The sequence below is a fragment of the Pipistrellus hanaki genome (genome assembly GCF_964339955.1).
Source record: "Pipistrellus hanaki genome assembly, chromosome: 10".
Taxonomy (NCBI): domain Eukaryota; kingdom Metazoa; phylum Chordata; class Mammalia; order Chiroptera; family Vespertilionidae; genus Pipistrellus; species Pipistrellus hanaki.
In genome coordinates, this window is record NC_140512.1 from 2,348,412 (window position 1) to 2,357,451 (window position 9,040).

Below are 9,040 nucleotides of genomic sequence, written 5' to 3' on the forward strand. Positions count from 1 at the left end.
TCCCAGCACAGCGGGCTGCAACTCCTGGGACCGGTAATTATTTGTTGGTTTACTATAACTTGTTTAGCCCCTGAGGATGACTGATTTGCATTTCCTTCTTTCTATGGATCCCTGACACGCTGCCCCCCTCCCCCGCGGTGTTTGGGCACCGACGTGTGAGTGTCACTTTCCTGTCCTTTCAGGGCTCCCGCCCGCGGGGTTCCCTGGCAGCCGCTGCCGTCACTATGGCGGCCCCCTCAGTGCATCATTAGCAGCTGCACCGCCGTCCCCGTCCGGCTCAATGAGAGAGCACAACGGGCCGGACTTGGCCTTGAGCGCGGGCCAGCAGGGACCTGCTCCCCTCCCAGCCGCGCCGCGCACAGGCCCCGCCGTCCCTCACCCAGCGACCCGGGAGCCGGCGGCCAGCCAAGCCGTGAGCGCCTTGAACTCGGCCCTGGACTTGCTTCCTTACTCCAGGGAGAGAACAGCAGGCAGGACTAGACTAAACACGTGTGGCCCCACCGCGGGCACTGCGCCCTGGGCGCCCGCAGCAGCAGGTGCGGTCTGTGCTCTCCCGGGGCGCAGGCATGGGGTCCCCCCCCATCCGCTGTGAGCACAGCCTGAGACTTCCTACACCTCATCTGACCCCTGCAACGTGGAGTCAGCTCTGCACGGAGAAGTTTTTACGTCATGTCGGTCTGGCCGGGTAGCTCTGGGTTAGAGCACCCGCCCCGTACACCAAGGTTGCGAGGTTCAATGCCCTGTCAGGGTGCATGCAAGAGCCAACCGGTGAGTGCATAAGTCAGTAGAACCACAAGTCAATGTTTCTCTCTCCCTCTCTCCCTTCCTCTCTCCCTAAAACTCGTTAATCACATCCTCAGGTAACAACAAAAACAGGAGTCACGCATGTGAATGTGGAAAGAGGCAGGAGAGGCCTAAAGGCAGAGAGCCAGTGTAGAGGGAAAGCGCAGAACTGAAGATCAGGCGGCTTTGGAAAACCCCGTGTTTTAGACCTTCCAACCTGCTCTGTGTCATAGCTCGCATAGAAACCTAAGGATGTGATGTGGCACCCGCGGGTGGGAGGCGGCCGGCAGGTCCATAGAGATGGGTCAGGCCTCAGGGTGACTCTGAGAGGCTGGAGAGCCTTGCGTGTCCTGCCCGCTACCTGGCACAGGTATCAGTAGGTGCAGTGCCAAAAACCGTAGGAACAGATGATGTTTGGAGCCAATCGTTGGAGGAACAAATAGGTATTTCCTTGTACACACAAATATATATTTTTTCTTTTTTCCATCTGTGTATTATACTGTGTGTTCCATCACCATGTACCCCCCTTTACCCTCTCACTCCTCCCTCCCCGAACCCCTTTTCTCGCTGGCAGTCGCCATGATGTCATCTGTGTCTGAGTTTCGTGGGTTTGGTTTTTGCTTAATCCTTTTCCCCTCAAGCCCCTCCCCTCTTACAGGTGTCATTTTGTTCTCTGTGTCTACGAGTCTGTCTCGATTTGGCTTGTTAGTTTATGTGTTCATTAGATCCCACCTATAAGTGCGATCACGTGATACTAGTCTCTCTCTGAGCGGCTTATTTCACTTGCCTAATGCTCTCCAGGCCCCTCCGTGCCGCCGCAAAGGGTTAGGTTTCCTTCTTTTAACAGCTGAGAACTGCCTCATGGTGTGATGTCCCACAGCTTTTTCACCCGTCGGCTCCTCCAGCACCTGGGCTGCTTCCAGATCTCAGCTGTTGGAAATTAGGCCGCAGGGAACACACTGGTGCTTGTGTTTTTACGGATTCGTGTTTTGGGTTTCTTCAGACATGTTTCCAGAGCAGAATCGCAGGCCCATAAGGCAGTTCCATTTTTAATCCTCTGCGGAAACTCCATACTGCGTTCCCACCAGCAACGCACGAGGGCTCCCGTCCCGCCACACCCTCACCAGCGCCTGTTTGTTGACTTCTTGCTGGCCCTCTGGCAGGTGTGGGTGCCGCCGCACTGTGGTTTTAGTGAGCGCCTCCCTGAGGCTGAGTGACTTGAAGCAGCTTTTCATCGGTCTGTGTGCTCCTTTGAGAAGTGTCTATTCAGACCCTTTACCCAGTTTTGAATTGGATTGTGTGAGTTTGAGGGTGTGGAGTTTTATAAGCTCCTACTAAATGTTGGCTACTAACCCCTTATCAATTGGCAAATATGTCCTCCCCAATGTAAAGTCTCTAAGGCAAAGCTAAGCACGGGGTTGGGGGTGGGAGAAAAAATAGGGGTGGGGAGGTGTGGTGTTGGCGGGACACTGCTGCTTCTGATCTTTCTTCCATTTTGAATTTGACGGGCGGGGAAATGTTGTTTACCCACACAGATAAATGCAAAATGCCCGCTCTGTCCGGCTGAGGGTAAAAACGAGTAGAGATGCATTCTCTGTTTAATCATGTGACAGTCAGGGCTCTTGTACTATTTCGTGTCCTCGGACGATATTATCCAGCCTAAGTGCTGCTTTCAGCCATTTAAATCAGTCACATTTTAAACGGTGGGCTGTGCCGGGACCGGTTTGGCTCAGTGGATAGAGCGTTGGCCTGTGGACTGAAAGGTCCCAGGTTCGATTCCGGTCAAGGGCATGTACCTTGGTTGGGGCACATCCCCAGTGGGGGGTGTGCAAGAGGCAGCTGGTCGGTGTTTCTCTCTCATCGACGTTTCTAACTCTCTGTCCCTCTCAATTCCTCTCTGTGTAAAATCAATAAAATATATTTTAAATGGTGGGCTGGACCGTCTAGTGTTGATTTGTCACGCTCATACGTATCCATATGTTAGTCACAGCCATCGGGAATAGCGCCCTCCGCGGCTCGGAAGCCGGGACCGCCGTGTGGAAAAGCCGCAGCATCTGGAGAAGAGAGTTGACCTCAACAGTTGTTGTTGTTTTTTCAAACTTATTGGCAACATGTCACGGCCCAGCCAACACCAGAGAGCCCACCTGCTTCCCGGGAAGCAGGCCAGAGGGAGGGCGGGGCGGACGGGTGAGTGTCAGGACGGACAGCCCGTGTCAGGGCCTGGACGCGGGTCTCCGAGGAAGTTGCAACATCATCCCCTGACTGAGGTCATCGTGTCCTCGGATCTCAAGGTCATTCTTCCTGCTGAGCCGAAGGCCGGCTCCCCCGGGGAACAGTTGAGCAAACATCGTAGACGCGGAAGAGCGCCTCATTCAGTCTCTTCGCTCTGCAGCTGCAAAAAAAAAACAACAACAAAAAACAGGCTCATGGAGGTTGAATAAATGGCCTGGGTTAGTTGCCAGCCAGCCTGGGGTTCCGGTCTCGGCAGTAAACCCTGCATTGATGAACTCCTCGTTGGACAGAACCAAGCCCCCACGAGTCCAGTAACCGGAGGTAGAGTGGACTCAGGAGAGCCTCCGGCCACCAGTGAACGGTGGCCCCTGAGGACGAGGCTCCGCAGGCCCAGCGGTTTGAGGACTGGCTGAACGGCCGGGAGGTCAGCAGGCGTTGGTGTGCGGGTGTGTGAGTTGGTTTCACCGGGGAGTCCTTAGGTTTCTGTACCTTCAGACCTGGTTCTGAATCCCAACTCGTGTGGAACACACGTGCTGATGGCCGATGGCAGCCTGTCCACGTCCTCACCTCACGCTGATGGCTGATGGTGTCACGCACCCGTCTGGTGAGGAACCTCCAGTCAGGTTCAAGGCCATCTCTTCCAGACGGTGGGTCTCATAGACCTTCATCATGCAAGCACACGCATGTGCTCACACGTGCACATACATGTGTATATAACAAATCTACGAGCACAGTGCCTGGCACGCATTTAAAGCTCAAAATAAGTTTCTCCTCGTTTCCAGCGTTGTCCTGGGTGGAAGTCCTGTTCCTGCAGAAGGAGAAACCCGCGAGGGCTGGAGGCATGAGGAGGTGCGGGGGCGGGCGCGGCTCAGGGAATGGGGACAGAGAAGGCCGCCCGCCTCCCGGCAGCTGGGACTGCAGATGGGAGCACAGGAGCCCCGTCCCAGGAGGGTGAGGGGAAGGCCGCAGGCGGGGCTGTGGGGCAGACCTGGCCAGGGCCCCCTCTGGGCCCGCTGGTGCCGGGGAAGGTGCCCGTGACCACCATGAGGACAGAGGTCAGGGTGCCCACGTCACCACCACCTTCCGCCCACACTGAGTGGAGGCGCAGCGGGAAAGGCATGGGAGGGGCAAGAGGCCTCTGCTCATTACAACTTGATCTTGAAACCTCATGGCCCCTCCACCCGCCAGCCAGCCGGGGAGCCTCAGCACGTGAAGGTCATGGTGGGGAAGGGGCACCTGGCCGGGAGCCCCACATCCACCTCCTTCGCCCAGGAGCCCGTTCCCAGCGCTCACTCAGGGCCCCAGCAGCCAGCACGTCTCTGGACTTTGCTCTGGAGAGGCGAGGGGTCAGGGTCAGGGGGACCCGGGACTCACTCATTCCGGGGTCTCCGGCTCACGGATGCTGCGGTCTCCGGCTCACTGACAGAGCGGGCCAGGGACACGGGCGCAGCACGCGTGCAGGGCCGGACACGGAGGGCATGCACGGCCCGCGGGGCTCCCGCTGGGGCCACACGACAATGAATTCCACGTGCGGCCACGGGGATGCGTCTCCCCCGGGACGCGGGTTCGGGAAGACGGTGCGGACAGGGAGGATGAGCTCGCTCGGTTTCACAACCGGAGGAAGGCGTGCTCTCTGCACAGAGGGGAGCTTTCTGGAACACCCCTCTTATCGCGTCTGGCACGCTCCCCCTCGCTGACGTGCCGTGAATCAGGCCCTCCCCGCGCCCCCGCAGCTAGAGGCCCCGCTGGTCTGTCAGAAGGTCTTGGCCTCCATCTACTCGGAGAAAACAGATTCCGATCAAATGAAAGCAGCCCTCTCCGTGGCTGCAATGAGCCAACAGCCACACGGCCCGCAGCCTGGGAGGAAATAGAGGCTGGCCGCCCGGTTCACAGCGGGCGTCTCGGGGCCCCGTTAGCGACAAAAGGAAACGAAGGCCCCGCTCCATTCGGACCCGTCCCCAGTCTCACAGACAGGCTTGCTTTCCCCTCACACAGCTTCGCTGGAAAGCGGGAGACGCAGGGCGTGTCTGGTGAGTCCGTGATTCTGACACACATGCCCCTCCCCTGCCCGGGCCAAAGGGCCTGGCTCAGCTTATCTCACTCACATTCTCCCGTTCGGATGAATTGCTTCCTGTCTCATCATTTCAGCGCCTTTCACCCACTTCCCTTCAGCTGGTTTGATTTTTTTTTTCTCGTTTCTGAGGACACAGACTTAAGTGGTTTATATCCATCCCTTTAGAAATAACCAGAGCCCGGCCGGCGTGGCTCAGTGGCTGAGCATCGACCTAGGAACCAGGAGGTCACAATAGATCCCCGGTCAGGGCACAGGCCGGGGTTGTGGGCTCCATCCCCACTGGGGGGCGTGCAGGAGGCAGCCCACCGATGGTTCTCTCCCATCTTGGCTGTTTCTCTCTCTCCCTTCCTCCCTAACATCCATAAAGACACATTTAAAATGAAAAAACAATCAGAATACTGAAAACATGGCTTTTACATTCAGTGTCGAATAGTCGGTATTTGTAAGCGCCTGGAGGTTTAATTCGGTCTCCCACATCAGCCACTTCGGGGGGGCTCTGCCTCGACTCCGGCAGGGAGCTCTGGGTCCAGGACGGGGTTGTGACCGTCAGGACCAGGCTGGGTTCGCCACGCTTCCTCTAAGCCCCCAGTTCTGAGCAAGCACCCTCCTCCCAGGCTCCCCAAAACCCCCTTCCGGGCCGAGACCAAGCAGACAGACCCTGGACGGCGGGACACCCCGAGCTGTCAGACGCGGCGGACGGCTTCATCAGGCAGCAGTTGGAGCGGGAACCGGCAGCACGGGGACCGGCCAGCACACCTGCCGGCCTGGCGGAGCCGGCGTGGGGCGGCCAGCGGCATGGGCGGCTCCATCTGGTCTTGGCAGGACGCGCTGGTCTGAGCTGCGGGGATCTGGGGAGGAGCCACAGAAAATGGAGAGTGCGGTGTCCTGTGAACCCATGGTGACAATCCGCCCTCCTGGCGCTGAGCCTGCAGGGCCTCGCCTTGGGGGTGAGCTGGGGTCCCTGGCCGGCCGCTCCTGCCCGCAGCCCTCGGGGGAGCCGCCCAGGCCAGTGGTGGTTGTTGCCAAGTGTGGCCAGAAGGCCGATGACGCCCTTGGACGGCGGACAGCCCCGCACCCCGCGCGCCTTCCAGACGGAGAGGGGAGCCTGTCCACAGGCACAGGGAGGACAGCGCTCCGGCGGCCTCGTTCTGGGCACGAGACGCTTCGTGGTAACGTCAGAATCACGCCTCCGCCGAAGCCGGTGTGGCTCAGTGGACAGAGCGTCGGCCTGCGGACTGAAGGGTCCCAGGTTTGATTCCGGTCAAGGGCATGGACCTTGGTTGCGGGCACATCCCCGGTGGGGGTGTGCAGGAGGCAGCTGGTAGATGTTTCTCTCTCATCAATGTTTCTAGCTCTCTGTCCTCTCCCTTCCTTTCTGTAAAAAATCGATAATATATATTAATATATATATATATATATATATATATATATATATATATATATATATATATATATATATAAAAGGACAAAAACACACATCCATGGAATGAGGAGGGAGGGCGTGCTGGTGAGAACTAGGGGGCAGATGGCGGGTCAGGACAGACCACAGAGAGACAAATGAGAGACACGCACCCCGTTAGACTCCTCTGTTGCGGGAGGAGTCGCCGACCTGCGCACGGCTCCCTGCCGGGTCCTGAGAGGGCGAGGCCGGGGTGCCGCTCGGTCCTCAGAGGCCGTGGGAAGAGCTCGGCGTGGAGGGAGGCAGAGACGGCGGAGGGAGGCCGCGGCCGGAGGTGGTAGAGATGGCAGCACGATCCGATCCCGGGAAGCTGGGGTGGAGACCACAGGCGGGATGGCGATGTGAGAAGGAGCTGTCGCGGGGTCCGTGCCATGGCTGGGCCGGCAGAAGGGCCGCTGATTAGAACCCAATGAGGTGGGATTGAAGCGCGAACGTATTAGAGCCGATCAAACCCTGCTTAGGGTGCGTGGGGCTGCGAGGAGCAGAGAGGCCCGGGTCCCCGGGAAGGGAGAGGACCTCTGTGGCGGGGTCTGTGTGTGAATAACACCACGTGTTGCCCTTGGGGCGGAGGGTGGGGGGCCCGCTCGCACCGGGGGTGAGGTGCACGCATGGTGTTTGGGGGAAGGCACCGGCTGTGAGGGGGACAGAAAGGCGCGGGCCCCGGCCACCCTGCTCCCCCGTCACACCTGATGCCAGGTGGACGGGGAAACCTTCCCCGTGGGGAGCTGACGGACGCCTCAGCTCTTTCCCAGGAAGCAGTTCTGGTTAGAACAGAGGGGGGTGGGTGCTGGGCGGTGGAGGAGCGCCGGGGAAGAAAACAATGCCCAGAGCGAGGTGGAGCAGTCACTCCTGGTTTCAGGGACACCAGCCTGGGCCGCGCCCTGTGCACACCTGGGCTGAGCCTCTTCGTGGGGACGAGGGGGCCGGGGCCGGGTAAGTCCAGGCGGAGACACTCCCTGTGCCCCCTCCGCCTTCCTGCTCTAAAAGCTCAGGTGAAGCAGGGAGGTACGGACCAGACTGACATAACCCAGGGCGGGGGGGGGGGGGGGGGGGGGGGGGGGCGGGGAGGGGCGGTGAGAAGAGAGAAACCAAAGAACTTATACACCTACTCGAGGCCTGGTGCACGAAATCTGTGTATGGGGGTGAGGGGGTCTCTTCAGCCCAGCCTGCACCCTCTCAAATCTGGGGCCCCTCGGAGGATGTCCTGGGGATCGGGCCTAAACCGGCAGTCAGACATCCCTCTCACAATCCGGGATCACTGGCTCTACCTGCTCAGCTGCCTGCCTGCCTGCCTGATCAGCCCTAACCCCTGCTGGCCTGGTGGTCCCTTACTAGCCCCCCTGCCGGCCTGGTTGCCCCATGTAGCCTGCTGCTCAGTCATTTGGTGGCCCCTCACTGACCCCCCTGTTGGCCTGGTTGCCCCACACAGTCTGTTTGCAGTGCTTGCTCAGGCTTTTGTATGTATAGCTATGCACAGCCCATGGGCATGGGCAATAGGGTGGTGAATATCTGGGGGTGAAAGGGGAGATGTCTGTAATACTATCAACAATAAAATTATGTTTGGTTTTGTTTTAATTTATGAATAAACAAAGCTCAGGTGTGAGCCAAATTCCCTCAAAGGAAACCCAGTTCCCCTCCTCCATCGCCCACAGAGGACTGAACGTACACGAATGTTCTCCCAGCCCCGGATCGGCCTGCGGGCTGCGGGCTGCAGGCTGGGAGGCAGAGGGAGGATTGTGCTATTTGGTTGTCTGTATCCAGGGAGCTAATCCTTCCTTTGAACAACTCAGGACCGCCTGACAGGACGATTAAAACACGCCCTGCGGCCAGAGAGAAGCCCTTTCTGTGCTCCTGCTTGAAGACACAGGACCTACCGTTTGTTTTTGTTTCATCTCCGTGTGTGCGTATGTGCGCGGTGTGTGTACGTGTATGTGTGTGCGTGTGTGTGTGTGTGTGTGTGCGCGCAGTGTGTGTACGTGTGTGCGCGGTGTGTACATATGTGTGCGTGTGTGCGTGCGTGTGTGTGCGGTGTGTGTACGTGTGTGGTGTGTGTACATGTGTGTGGTGTGTACATTTGTGTGCGCGCACATGTGTGCGCGGTGTGTGTACGTGTGTGTGTGCGTGTGTGTGTGTGTGTGTGTGTGTGTGCGCGCGCACGTTTTCACAGACAAGCGAAGAAACGTTTTTTAAACTCTCCCTCTTGCTCAGTCACATCGCCCGGGGCAGGAGCGAGGGCATGGAGAGTGTGGCTGGGCCGCCACAGGTTGCACAGGAGTCTGCCGCCCGCCCCGTGGCCCCAGGCACCTCGGGGACTCCCTGTCCCGTGGCCGCCACGCCTGGCCTCTGCGATGCGCCCACTCTGGCCCGGGAGGGGTGGGCTGTGGGACGCAGCTCCTCCCTCGCTGGCTTTGGCCACACCTTTCCGTTATCCGTGTTCGGGACTCTGTGCCGTGACCGCAGGCTCCAGACACGGAGGCCTCGGAGAGCGGGAA